The sequence below is a fragment of the Panulirus ornatus genome, chromosome 67, assembly GCF_036320965.1.
Source record: "Panulirus ornatus isolate Po-2019 chromosome 67, ASM3632096v1, whole genome shotgun sequence".
In the NCBI taxonomy this organism is placed as follows: domain Eukaryota; kingdom Metazoa; phylum Arthropoda; class Malacostraca; order Decapoda; family Palinuridae; genus Panulirus; species Panulirus ornatus.
Genome location: NC_092290.1, coordinates 1,749,714 through 1,764,177, shown reverse-complemented (window position 1 = coordinate 1,764,177; position 14,464 = coordinate 1,749,714). Strand labels below are relative to the sequence as shown.

General features: G+C 42.6%; 1 protein-coding gene across 1 annotated transcript in view; it reads right to left on the bottom strand.

The window, feature by feature from the left end:
* Positions 1-13,095, bottom strand: part of LOC139747062 (uncharacterized) — a 146,319-nt gene extending 133,224 nt beyond the window's left edge. Inside the window, exons 1-2 of the mRNA XM_071658848.1 lie at positions 13,047-13,095; positions 9,277-9,731 (exon numbers count right to left, since the gene is read on the bottom strand). The gene's annotated coding sequence lies outside the window, so the exon portion shown is untranslated. The remainder of the gene's footprint in view (positions 1-9,276; positions 9,732-13,046) is intronic.
* Positions 13,096-14,464: the final 1,369 nt, after the last annotated feature.

The following is a 14,464-nucleotide window of genomic DNA, read 5'->3' as shown; positions in this document are numbered from 1 at the left end:
TGCCAAAGGGTCGTTCCGTCGTGCTCAAGGGTCATTCCGTCGTGCTCAAGAGGTAAAAGCGATTAAGCTGATGACAGATGAATAAGATTACCACATGCTGGTGTAGTGGTTATGAATGCAGAGACAAATAGGTAAAATCAGCCGTAACTTCGTAAGCTATAGTAACCTGGCTAAGCCTTGCTCACACGGGTATGATACAAGATAGACAGATGATAGATGTTGCTGAAGAACATTTACGCTTGGAAGAAAAATGGCTAAAATTTCTGGACTTGCAAATCATCGTTCATTGAAGCCTTGAAGGAAGAGTTGCCAAACTTCCTCACTGTATTAGTCATCTTTTTCCTCCAATTTGTCGTTATAATTAAATATTGAGAGATTGTTGATTTAAATGAAACTGTTCCTGTGTTGACTTGGTTTCAATATGTTGACAGTCGTAAACTATAATTGTTTCTCAATACTCTTGTGGTTGTGTATCAAATATTCTATTCGTTGTTTAAAGTCAATTAAACCGTTAATCTTGTACGAATGATACGTACGTCGTCCTTGTCGTGCGCTACAAATGGTCCAATAAAGAGGCATACGTGCACCTGGGAATTGTTACTCACCTCTCTCTCTCTCTCTCTCTCTCTCTCTCTCTCTCTCTCTCTCTCTCTCTCTCTCTCTCTCTCTCTCTCTCTCTCTCTCTCATGTCTGCTTATGAATATCATGCTCTAAAATCTCAGCCAGTTCTACACCCTCCCCACCTCCGACTGGTGACAGAAGAGGCCCCCCGCCCCCCCTCAACACAGTGTAAATATCGTGTTGATTCCAGAACTTACGACAAGGTTAGATTTACTGGAGTGACTTATTGTCTGTATAAAAGTAAAAAAGCTTCTTATTGCATAATATAGCCATTCCACTGTGGTAGACGATATTTTAATGTGTTTTATTGTAAGTGAATGGACTATATATCAAGCAGACACGTTTCTGGCGTCCAAAGAATATTTTTCCTCTCTTCTTGGTGAACGTGTCTGATTTTTATCCCGCTATCTGTAGACTCCGAGGAAGACCTGATGAGGGCGTGTGTGTGTTTGCTGATATGTCATCAGGAAATTGAGCCAAGCTGAAGAAAAACTGTGAAGGCAAACTCTCCTGGTCTCCAGTATACTCTTCAACCCTTAATTGATTTTTTTTTACTCTTCCGTTTTCTTATTTGCCAAGTCTCATGTTTGGCTTTTAATCAGTAGTGAAATATTGTGACGTGAGATGCGGCTCCAACATAGTGAGAGATCCGGCCTGGGTTAAGTCTGGACTCATTACGTTGACTTGGGTTAAAACTGTCTAAATCTCTCTCTCTCTCTCTCTCTCTCTCTCTCTCTCTCTCTCTCTCTCTCTCTCTCTCTCTCTCTCTCTCTCTCTCTCTCTCTCTCTCTCTCAACATAGTCGCCCCACACATTTATACAACCAATATATCACAGCAAGATAATCCTCCTGTATACTCCCAAAACATCCAACCCCAACATTCTCCCACCTCGCCTCAACATTCCCAGTCATTCCACATGATACCAAATTGAAAATTATTTATTCACACAGAAAACGATACAAATTATGTAAGTACAAAAAGAAAGTTGCTAATCAGTAAACCGACCCATGTAGTTACTCTGAATTTCAGAGTAAAGTAAAATAAGAAACGTGAGTTTGTGTTTGTTCAGATACCCGACCACCATAGTTATTCTAAACCCTATCAGAAAATTATGATAGATTTAGCCTCAATGTGCCTGTAATTAACTGTCTCTTTTTCTCGTTAAACTGACACATTGTTTATCGATATTAAACTTCAGTTAATTAGTATTATCGTTTTTAATCGTGTCAAAATGTTTATCCATTCGGTAACGTCAAAAAACTAATTGTTGGCAACTTGCTGTTGTCATGTATTGCTCTAGGAATAATGTTATGCACCTCCAAGCTTGGAGGCTGGCGGTGTGGTGAAGGAGGCTGGCGGTGTGGTGAAGCCATCTTCAGACTAAGTCAAGTGTCTGTACTCAGACGTAACACAAGGAATGCTTCTCCTTTACTTTTAGGGTCAATTTCTGTGAGAGAGGCCCGGTGTGACCCAGGGCTATTCTTAGGGCTCTTGTACTCTGAGGCAGCTCTGCTTCCAGTAGCAGGGAAATGTAGATGCCTTTGGAGTGAGAAGTCCTTTTACGAGACTGTACTTTTTGTGATACAGCTCCGCCACAGATGACTTTTCCCTAGCGGTGTAACTTGTTGCACAGGCAGAGCCCGGTAACACCACACGATAGTATACATAATCACATACATGCACCTGCCACTTGAACTTACTGCACATACAAGTTGTTGGTAGATGGAATAACACAGGTGAGCCTCTCCACTGTCGTCCCTGGAGCAGCCCATCACTCAAGCCGTCACGCCAACACAAGACATTATAATACAAACATCCTGGCACTCTGAATGTATGTCGTCACCTACGGCCATGATAACCATTCCCTGATTTTGTCTATCATCGTGTACACTTCCCAGTCTGATTGAGCAACATAGATGATGTCGCATCAAAGCAAAGTATACCGGCGCTGGCACCCACCCACCTACCTCCCTACCTCCCTAGAGGGACCATCACTCGGGCAGTAGTGCAACAGCCTTCCCTCTGCCTCCTCTCACCCTCCGTTATCGTTCTCACTTCCTCCCGCACCGCACCAGACGCCTCCATGTAACCCAACCCTCACTGGCTCATCTTCGGTTCTGTACCTCCTCCATCACTGTTGCTGACGAATGACTCACTGTCAAGGCACTGTTCTCCCTTCACTGCTACATACAGTGACTCACTGTAAGAAGTTTGGCCTTCTGGTTGGTCGTAATGATCTTAAAGTACGACTCATGACTCCATGTACGAGTCCCACCGTCCTCAAGGCTATTTTCCTAAGTACTTAACGGTCCATGAAAGCTACGCTCTGGGGTATCTTTAAATATTACATAAAGTTACTCATGTTGCATTGCATATGATTATCTATATATGAATACATATGAATACATAAGAAAGAAATATATTGTTTTATAATCTTGAAAATCCATGCTGTAAATGCTGCGGTGCCTCACTAATCCGAAAGAGAGAAGTGAAGGAGAGAATAATGAAAGAGAAAAAGTAAGAGAAAAGGGAAACAATAATCAGTTAAAGTGAACGTACCCAAGAAGCGTAGACACAAAAACATCCGAATCAACAAACATGAAGCAGAAAATTGGCTGGAAAAAGAGAAGCAGTGCATCGTGTTGTGATAGGTAAAGAACGAGTGGCAGTCATCACATGAAAGCAGAAAGGAAAAAAGAACCAATGGAGTTGGTAGCAGTCATCCTTTGGAACTCACTAACCCAACTGAAAACGAGAAGATAATTTCCTCTGATCAGGCATGGAGTGCACGACCGATCAAGCCGAGCAAAAACAAAATTCCAGGCGAAACTGGACTTTGACTCAAAACACAGAAGAATTTGTCGGATACTGGCTGTGAGCGTTCGCCTACGTTTTATTTAAACACCATTAAGGCCTGAGCAAAGATATTTGCGGTATGTGCCAGCTGAAAGCAATTAGTGTAATTCATTAATTTTTCCCCTGGTTATTACATATATCCAGATTAATTAAGTTGTCTGGCCATTAGCGATGGTCGAGCTCTCCCGCTTTAAAAGGATGTTGCACACGCATCCTCCCTCGCGTAATTGAAATTCCTTTGACGAACACAAATGTGGAGCGAGTTCAGATGAGGAAGTTTGGGTCAGGTTACGTCTCGTTTGACTGACACCAGCCTTGGGTAATTTGTGTCACACCCAGCCTGGTGCACTTGTGTGGTACTGGAGTGGTGTGGTTTCTTCTTCCGGTGTAGTGCACTTGGCGAAGTTTGTACAACTATGATGGTGTTATTTGTATATTTTTAAATCCCCCTCTCGTCTCTACAGAAACACGTTGTTAAGATCGTATTTTAGCACCAGTTTCTCTTCTAGATAGTGTGTAGGTTTGGTTTTGTGTGATACAAGTCACCAGAACCGTAAATAAGAAACGGCCAGAAACGTTGGAAGTGGAGATAAGATAGATCTTTGTCACTAGTAAGCGGTCTATGTACCTGTAACCTGAGAATCTGAAATATGATGAGCTGTATCCCTCCCTTTGTAAACATGGATGAAACATTTATGTTTGTATACATCAAGTCTCACATGGTAATTTAGCTGGTTGAGAAATGTTTCGACGTTTTACCCATCGTCAGGCAAGTCTATAAGGCTTCTATATAGTATGATATAGACTTAGATGATACAGCCAGTACCCTGTGATGAAGCCAGTCTCAGCTTCTACTGAATAAAAGTTTTCTATTTAGCGCTGTTTAGGTTTGCGAACCACTCTGTAATATTATTATATACAGAAATTGAAACTTATAAAAGTGAACTGTATGAAGACATTACCATACTTTTCAACCTGACTTGTTTAGTTCGGTCGGTCACCAGTAAAATGCCATTTACTGATTGGCAACAAAAGTTACGGAGCAGATAGGCTGTGGCCAGGGTTTATGATCTCCGTACGTTCCTTGTCGCGAACTCTCTTGATCGCTGCACTGCCATGATTTCTCCAGCGAAGCTTCCCTAAAGTCATTTCCTCCGAAAAACCCGTCTTTCCAGTTATTACTTCCAAGAAACCTCCAACAAACCTCTCCTAAAATCTTCGCCTCCCAGAACGCTCACCAACGTCAACAATCAAGAAAGAATTCATAGCTTTAACTCCTGCCGTCACCTGGACCTATCTCAAGTAAATCTTTAATCCATTACCAACCCGAAGCTGAACAATGACGAGGTTTCTGCATCAGGTCTGCACATGGTAAAACGTTTCATTGCAACGCTGAAATAGCTGTCAGAGCAGGATTTTTTTTTTCGGATTCTTTGAATATCTGTTGTCAGTCTGCAAGAACACGTTTACACTGAGAAATTAGTGTGTGTGTGTGTGTGTTATGGTTCTCCTGTGAGACTGCTTTTCCCATAATAGCTAACTCGTCAACGTTTTACAATTTCTTTGTCATTGCTCTGAGAACTCTTGTACGCTGAAGTATGAGGGTTATCTATTTATATGAAACTTTTACTTATCATTTATCTATTCATTCATTATTTTCTTACAGATGTGAGAATACTTAGTACGTATGTCGTCACATATAACATTGTCGCCACACACCATTTATGACCATCATGATAAGGTGAGTGACGCTGTGCATCAGTATACCATTAATCTATTTCATCTCCAGTTATCTCAGTGTTAGATAAACGTGGAAAGAAGAATAATGCTTCGGGTATGATTACCAAGTAGGATGATTACCAAGTAGGATACACGAGTTAATTTGTAGGAATTATGTTCTGTAATTGTGTGTACTGCACGGGGAGGGAGTTCTACGCTTAGAGGGCTCTATCTCTTGAATTTTTATCAAGCAACTTTTTAAATTCCCCTGTGTTGTCTACATTCACAGTTTCAGTACTTAACGTATTTTATGGTCGAGCACAAAGTCGTTGGCTGACATGTTTCATATTACCTGATTTTCTTCATTTGATTCAGACACAGCGCTTTCCATCCAGTCAAAAATTTTCTGTTGTGGATTTCTTCGTTCGTTAAAGCTTCCATATTTATTACAAAATCTAACAAACGTCACTAACAAATGTCAACCTTATTGTGTTGTTATAAAGCCGTTGTATATAACTTCACAACCAAAGTACGTACAGCATATACGTGGGTTTAGGACTCATGGAAGATAAACAATAAACAGGAAACACACTTGTTACAAAATGGGATTTGGGAAGGAAGCTCGTAAAGATAACTGAATTATTGCGCTGGAATTCAGTTTTGAAAATCAAGAGGACAATATTATTTTTTTTGATAATTTATAAGAATTTTTACGTATTTTTGCATAACATTTTTCTTCTCGTAAGTAGATCAGAGTTTCTACGGCGGGCCAGCACCGAGCAAGGCGAACGTGACATTAGGTCCAATTTAGCGGAGGTTGTAAGCTGCCATGCGCTTGAAGGACTTCATTTTACTGCATGTGAAGTGTGGCGGCGTTATCACCGTGCACTTCTCGATATTCGATGAATAACTGATTTGCAAGACTCTCGATCTAGCGTGCTGACGGCTGACGCAGACGAGCGAGCGTGATATGTTTATCATTTATCACATGCCACCGCTGCTGCTGCTGCTGCTCTGGTTAGCCATTCCTACCAGGTTTGTGGACTTTATGAGGATCACTGCAGCTCGAACCTTGTCAACTGTGAACTCTGCAGTACAGACAAAACTGGACACCGTCTTCTTTCACCGGGTATGGCAGTGCGCATCCGTGACCCGGGTCACACCGTGAGAGTTTATCTTTTAATTCGTGATCTGACTGACCCACAGAAATATATAACTTTTGCTGTCAGCATTCCCTTACATCCAGTAGCTACGTCCGTTTTTGTCATGCCTCTAGTTCCACCAGCTCTTCCTCTTTACTGAGAAAAGAAAAAACTATTTTGACAGTAACTGACAGGAAGCAACATGGGTTGGTGGACGTGGCGTGACGCGGGCCCAGCTGGTGATGTACAGTGGTGGCGGCCATGACACCTTCCCGCCTCCCCGTCCGTCCGTCCGTCCGTCTGTATGACACGTAGTACAGCAGGAATTTCATACAACGTCGAAAATACTTTTTCATGTTCGCAGGGATCATTTTTTTTTTTCGAGCTGTTTATATAGTACATTTGCATGAAATCCACACCAGTGCAATTGTAACTTTACAATGTGTTGCCAGACTGGTAGGTTAGTACATACAAAATATTTACTACCAAAAGTTAGAGTAGCTGATTAGTTGAAAGTGCCCCTCCTTGTCCTGGTCTGTCTTTCACATTGTTATCTGTGATATTGTGCACTCCAGCTGGCAGTGGCGATTGACAGGTGGCTAAACAATGCAAAGATTACGCCATGACATACCGAGGTAGCGATATCCTTGTGTTGCCGGGTAGGCAGAGCGGGGAGTGTGTGGCTGTCGGGGTAAACCTAAGTAAGTAGTTTGGTGCCATTTTGACGGGGAATTAGGCAGGGGAGAATGCCAGGGAAAATTAGATATCACTGTGCCAAGAATGTGTGTGATTATCTTGGATCTGATGGTCGTAGAGTGTAATGTGTAATGCCCACATGAATATGATGAATTGAGACTGATTTCAAGATATTTTATCATCAGGACGGACGTTGCTGGATGAACCAAGTATAACATGACAGTGACACTCGAGGAAGGAGAGGAAAAGATATATGTATGTTTTGTATATATTGATAAAAATCTTTCTGGGTGAAGAAGATGTTATGCCTCATATGGTTTAGTCGTGTGATGGTTGGAAGTGATTCCTGAGACAACCCAGTGTTTCCACCACCAGAGAACACGTCAGTACCATCACACTCGTGTGGAGTTAAGCTTGGACGATCACCTGACCAACCTTCTACCTGAGCATCCATATCAACACGTTCCTCCTCCCTCCCCCTAGTTATCCTGGTGTATACATTAGCCTTTGTTCTTGGTCCCTTTAGTGTATTGGTGAAGCCGGGCGCACCTCCTCGGAATTCTAGACAAGGCCACACAAAAAGTGCCCCGCCTCGTTTACGAACAACACAAATATTATTCTTTCCTGGCCCCCGAATCAGTTAGTCTCTGGTTAAGGTTCTTTTCCCCCCCGCCAGGTCTCGTAGCTGCAGCCCACATCTACAATACCAGCAACTTAAGCCTCATTTCCGTTCAGTTAATACCACTGGCCCGGCGCTTTATTGGCAAATTCCTCCACGTTCTCAGCAAGTGTGGTGTGGCAGCCTCACCACCATACGCTCAACCCTCACCCCAGTTTCTTTGATCCTGTCTCCCGTTTCCACGTTTGATCTTGTCTGTTTCCCTTATCTAAGGAAACCAGTCGAAGCTCGCTGGAAATTGTTTTTTTCTCTGTGTATGGCTGGGTAGCCAAACAGATATTCCTGGAAGTATTTCTTTTTTTCAAATATTTTTTATTTCATATGAAATATTTAAATATTTAGATTTAATATGAAATATTTAAATATGTTGTTTAAGAATAACACACGAGAGCTGTAAGTGTTAGATGTTTTCTTTGATGTAGAGCTGTGTGGTGTATGTGGACAGCTGTGTGGTGTATGTGGACAGCTGTGGCCAGTTTGACTGGAGGTTTGAGCAGCTGCAACCTACTCAAAAGCTGAGACGCCCGTTTTCTTTACTCTTAAATGCCATTTATTATCTTTTTCTTATCAGGAACTGCTGAAGTTACCTTTCGTGAGATTAGACTCAGTCTTAGAATCTCCGTCAATCTGACTGAGAAAGGGATGCATGATGCTAATTCAGGGTTCTATGTGTACATGAGCACATACATACCTGAGTGAATGATCACACGTATTCATACATACAAACATATGCATGCACTTAAGTACATTGTGTACCCCATGATGTAATGTGCTGCCCAAAGTGCTGTGGTTGTCTCGCTCACGCCAACATCATAATGCGATTGGTATTCAACGCTGGGGGACGCTGATATCATGTGATGTACATACATACACCAACCTTTGAATAAAAGTGTTTACTTCAGCCATAACGTACTTCCTAACTGAAGAACGAAGTAAAACAGAATGTGGACAGAACGTGGCATTGTAGAATGAAAATTTCAAGTGACAAAAAAAGTGCAGGATATTACAACAACGAATTGATCAGGATGTAATGTTTGAACATAAACTGGAAAACATACAGTATACAAGAGATGAACATATAAAAGCGAGATATAACAACACAACAGGACCTGTGTGCGGCACAGTGCCACGTGAAGCAGTTAACAGCTTATCTAAAAGTATAAAATCGTTTGGCATTGTAGATGCAGAAATAATCATCCAAAACGACAAAAATATGTAGAGAAAAAATTGAATTCAAACAGCACTTCACCGAACCAAAAATATATAGATATGTAAAGATCATTATTTAGTATAGCATACCTAAAACGTAACCGGAGTTAACCGGAATTAGGAGAAACGGTATATGAACAGTGGAGTTTTACCGGATAAGCAGTTTTATTTGTACGGTGTTCAGTGTATTACCAACTCGGTACCTAGTAAATTCACTGACGTTATCAAGTCCTGCCAATATATATATATATATATATATATATATATATATATATATATATATATATATATATATATATATATATATATGCCTGGGTCAGTATCATTTAGGTGGACGACTCTTACCCACTTACCTGGTCGTCTGAGGCAACACCAGCGGTGGTCGTTCGTTAGCTCAGGACACGCGAGGAGGGGGTCACAGTAGGTCACGCGACGCGAGCACTAGTACGGGGGACACTGGGTCACGCGACGCAAGCAGTGTCAGGTCACAGTGGGTGACGCGACGCCAGCGCTCGAGGTCACACTGGGTCACACCTTGGTGATGGGTCTTGATAAGTTCACTTTAGGTCACAGAGTGGGGATCACAGTGGGTCACATCAGGTCCAAATTTCGGGAGATATTATCAGGTCTCCCATGAGAGTGTGGTCACTACTTAACTGTACACTTAACACTTCACCACTCGTTATCTGTGATGTGGCTACACTAAGTGTCAGTAGTTCACTTTCAACCCTCCGCGGAGGAGGTGTGGGCCGGTCTGTAGCAGCGATGGTTTTAGTTTCCAAAAGACGACTTCAGATTTTGGGTAAAACTGTTGAAGGAAGATTTATGTGCAGTGGGAATGGAATTAATTAATGAATTCTATCAAGTGGGGTTAGAGTCGGGGAACTCGGTCGGGGAATGAAAGCTAATTGGAGGCTATTTGTCTGTGTTGGTGGCGGAGGCCAGATTAATTAATACAAGGTCTGGCTGTGGTGAGGAAGCAGATGTATAGGAGAAAAATGAAGTAAAACAAGTCATTGGAGTAGGTTATACCAGAGAGGGGGACGTGGGGTGAGGAGGGAGGCTAGAAGTGGGAAGACTGACCGTCACAGATGGGAACAATGGGCCGATCACCGGGCTGAAAAAGCAGTAATGACCTGATGGAACCATCTAGAGGGTCAGGGAAGAAAAGAATTTATTTTCGAAGAATATTAGGTGTTTGTAGGAGGCGCCGGAGGAGGAATTCTCTGTCCACTGTGAGAGGGGACAAGTTCCTTTTCATTTTATAGTAATGAAGGAAAAAGAATATACAGGAACATGAAGGAGCAAATGCAAGCATCTTCAGCGGTCGTAAGGTAAGGTCTCAGACCAAGAAGCGGGAGTAGAAGACCTTACAAACCATCGTAAAGTAATGCAAGGTCTCTGACCCAGCTGTGAGGGTATTTAACTTTACAAACCATCGTAAGGTATACTTAAGAGAAGTGGGCTAATAGAGGGGGAGGAAGTGCAAAAATGAAGGAAGAAAGAGGAAGGAAAGCACACGAAGGAAGGGACATGGGAGGCAGGAGGAGGCTGTGTTGAGGGAGGTGTCTACCCTCGTTCCTCGCACCTCACAAGGTCCGTGGCAGATAAAAGCAAAAAAGAAAAAAAAAAACAGACATAACTCTGGCCCGGGTGTCACATCCAGCAGGGTGGAGGCTCCTCTCACTGACCCCTCCCCCCCTCCTCTCTCTCTCTCTCTCTCTCTCTCTCTCTCTCTCTCTCTCTCTCTCTCTCTCTCTGGTGGTCGTGGGACATAAATGGAAATTGAAGGGAAGCTGAACTGCTGGAAAGAGATGACGCAAGAATGAATAAAAGTTTGTGTGATGTGAGTAAGTTCTGGAGATGGTCCACAAGTTGGTGGGTGGGAGGCGAACTACGGTATGGGAGGCCAGGCCGCCGGGCTGGGTGGGTGTCAGGCTGGGTGGGTGTCAGGCTGGTGGATGACTGTTGATGTGGTTGGGGAATGTGAGGCTGGTTGGTAACTGCTGGTGTGGCTGGTAGATGACTGCTGGCGTGGATGATGGATGTAAGGCTGGTAAATGGCTGCTGGTGTAGATGATGGGTGTCAGGCTGGTGGGTGACTGTTGGTGTGGGTGGTGGATGTGAGACATACAAGGAAATGCTTTTATGAGTGAAGGATTTTTGGAAGAAAATGGATGAGCATTGCTAATATGACCGACATAAATTTTGGCAACACTCACTTATATGCATTTGAGAAAGAATCATCTTTGTTATGTTAGAAAATTAGGTTTGAACTCCTTGAACACGACCCTTCAGTATGATGGCCTTGTTTTTTATCCTTAAGTGTCAAATCAAAGGCCAGGCCATCATACTCATGGGTCGTACCGGCGTGCATAAGGGTCTTGCTGTCCTGCTCGAAGTCAGATTGCCAACATAGACAGGAAATAACTTCAAGACTTGCGTCGTCTAGTGACATTCATCTCGTTCATACATACAAAAAAAATAAATGTAAGTATAATTCAAAGGGAGGATTATGTATACTAGACCTATTTTGACGTGGCTGTGGTTGCAAAGTTTCTTATTTCACTTTACAGTGAAAGTTTACAATTACAGTGATATGGGTGTTATAGATAAGTTATGTGTGCATCACTAGCATAGGTATGGGACGTTAACTTGACAGAGGTAAAGGACAACACTCTGTCAAAGTTGGTGAACCACTCTAACAAAACAGTAGGACTACACCAACAAACCTATGGCAGCGCTCTAACAAAGTTATGGGACTATTCCTATAGCACAGAACTTAACACAGGTAAGACACAGCAACATTCTTACAAAGAGATGAGAGGCTGCGAACTAAAAGCTTAGTTTCCTGTGTTTGTTTAACTAGAAATATAGAGGAAGTTTGTACGAAACAGAAAATAAAAACCCGAGTATAGACGACAGCAAACAATTTGGCAGGTAGAGTCACATTTCACGAGAGCAATTTTTCGGGTCAGGAGACAAATGATTTATTTTCAGTGTTGGAATATTAAGAAAAGAAAAGTTTGTAGTGATAAAAATCTAGAAAAAATGAAATCTGTGTGTTCAAAACTGAGAAAACATTAGAAAACATGAAAGAATGATGTTATGGAAAAGCAAGAAAAAACATGCGTCAGTCGTTAATGAAAAAGAAAGAATTGGTGATAAAATTGTGCATGCTGAAAAACGCGAAAAATGCTTAATTTAAGTGGTGGCAGACAGGCTAAGTGTCCCCGTGTCCATGAATGAATAAATGAATAAATATGAATCGACTACGCTGAACACAGTGCATTTTAAATTTAGGAAAACTTTGTAAAAGTTTTGTTCAGTATTATATAAATATTGCTAGCAATGTATGAATAAAATATGTGAAGCATATCGACGGAATTATTTTAATGTAAGTATGGAGAACTTCGGAGAAAAACATTTTTTAATTTGGGAGTAGAGCCACACGCCCTTGAAATATTTTAACCTTTCAAGAATTTAATCCACTTGAGAAAGTGCTGACGCTGATGGAAAGTGGAGGAAGCCCTGTGGGTGGTAGTGTAGCTACTGCCCACAACACGTCTCAGTACTACAGATATTACCATCCGTTAACACGTACAGTATTGACTACAACTCATATCATGTTATATGTGCTTGATGGCCAGTGGCAGTGTTCCAACTTTTCCTGTGGATTTTTGATAATCATAACAGACTTTCTTATCAACAGATCACTTGGTAAGAGATGAGCTGGTCTGACCTTTTATCTTTTAGAGTCAAAAGCCACGTTTGAAGATAGATCACTTTTGATATCTGTTTATTTTGTTAAATTCCCAAGACCACATGAATACTTTTCTCAGTCACTATTCATCATATCATTGAAACATTAAGGGACATCACCACGATTAAGCGGGGAGGGAATATAGGAAAACATTAGAGGAATTAAGACGTGGAAATTTCACTCATTATATGTTAGTAGACACCAGACATATTACAAATAACTGTCACACGTAGAGATGAGTTATGCTATAGATAACAACACACAGAAGTACAGGATTGGGAAAGGTAAAGATTGGATGCTTTAGAATGGAACCCGACGGCCGGATGTTTGAATGTGTGTGTGGGTGAGGCAGGAGGGTACCCGGGGTGGTCCAACGCCGCACGTCCACACTTCCCGGCCGCTGCCTCACGACTGACTGGCCTGCCCGCCGCCCGCCTGCCTCCCGCCCTCCATACCACCCCGCCTCTTACCTCATGACGCAGGTTGCCACTGTGCATGACACCAGCCCTCCGCTTATTGTTATTTCCACCCGTCATCCTCACGCCCCGAGGAATCCATACTGAAGTAATCATCTTGAGGTTAGTCCGAGGCTAAATCCGACCCCTCCATCACTGTTCCGAAGTTTTAGAAGACTTAACTACCAGACACTTGGTCGGATCATAAAGTTGCACCTAAAGGCTACAAAAGGTGTATTGGATGCTTATCTTCGTGGCGGCCCATCGGTACCTAAAATCAGTCATTTTGGGGGGCCTGTTATTTCAACAGGAATTAGTACAAGTTCTTATATATATTGCAAGAGAGATGGTTCGCCCTCTATGGTACAGATAAGATTGTGTGCTGCCCCGGATGAATTTGGCTGATAGACAGAAACGCATACGTCATCCATTGAGTTACCAATTAAACTGTACAAGAGTCTCTCCCTGAGTTAGCCAGATCTCTCCGGTCATCACAATGACCCGCTGATTGGAAGGCTTCATATGTCTCTTCTGATGGAAGTCAACAAAGCCCACAGTCTCTCTGTGAGTTATTATTACTCATTCCCTTCTCCTTAATCCCCCCTGCTTACTCTGTGAAAGCTTTGTCGTTGGGCTTACAGAGTCCCATACAGCCTTATAAGTTCAGCAATAAACACTTTGCTGCCTCGTCTGCTTCTTGCATAGAAAAAGTCGGGACTTTCGTGGCTCTCACCTTCGTGGACTGGACTTCAACCAAGACTGTCGACCTAGTCATTTGCAAAGTAATCGACAAAGTCATGAATATTTGGCTTCGAAGTCTCATTCCATACCTCCTTCGTGAGCGCCGTCAGACTGTACGCTTCCTAGGGACTATCATCAACGTACAGTTCCTCCTTCATAGCGTCCCTCACGTCAGAGATGACACTGGTTTCTCTGTGCTTCTTCATCTGTATTAGTAATGACCGAGGGAATACGCCCCTTTGATAGGTAGACGTAAGTTGATCACCCTTCCATCATAATCAGCTTCGAGAGCAGTTCTCCCAGCTGCTGCGCTTTAAGGATATCCTCAACATCCTTTCAAAATTTGGACCACCGCCAACCACGTCAGCAGCCACGCCAGTGTCGTGGTCACATCATGCACGACAGCAACGCCTGTAACCACGTACCACCTACAGTCTCATCAGGCCCCGACCCGCTCCAGGTTATGAAATCCACCAGGCTTCTCGTTGTCAAAGTTGACATCACATTAAGCCGAAAGGAACGCGCCGCTTCCATCCGCCGTCTATCAACTTACACTCAAAACCCTGTGCCTATATTGGAGGA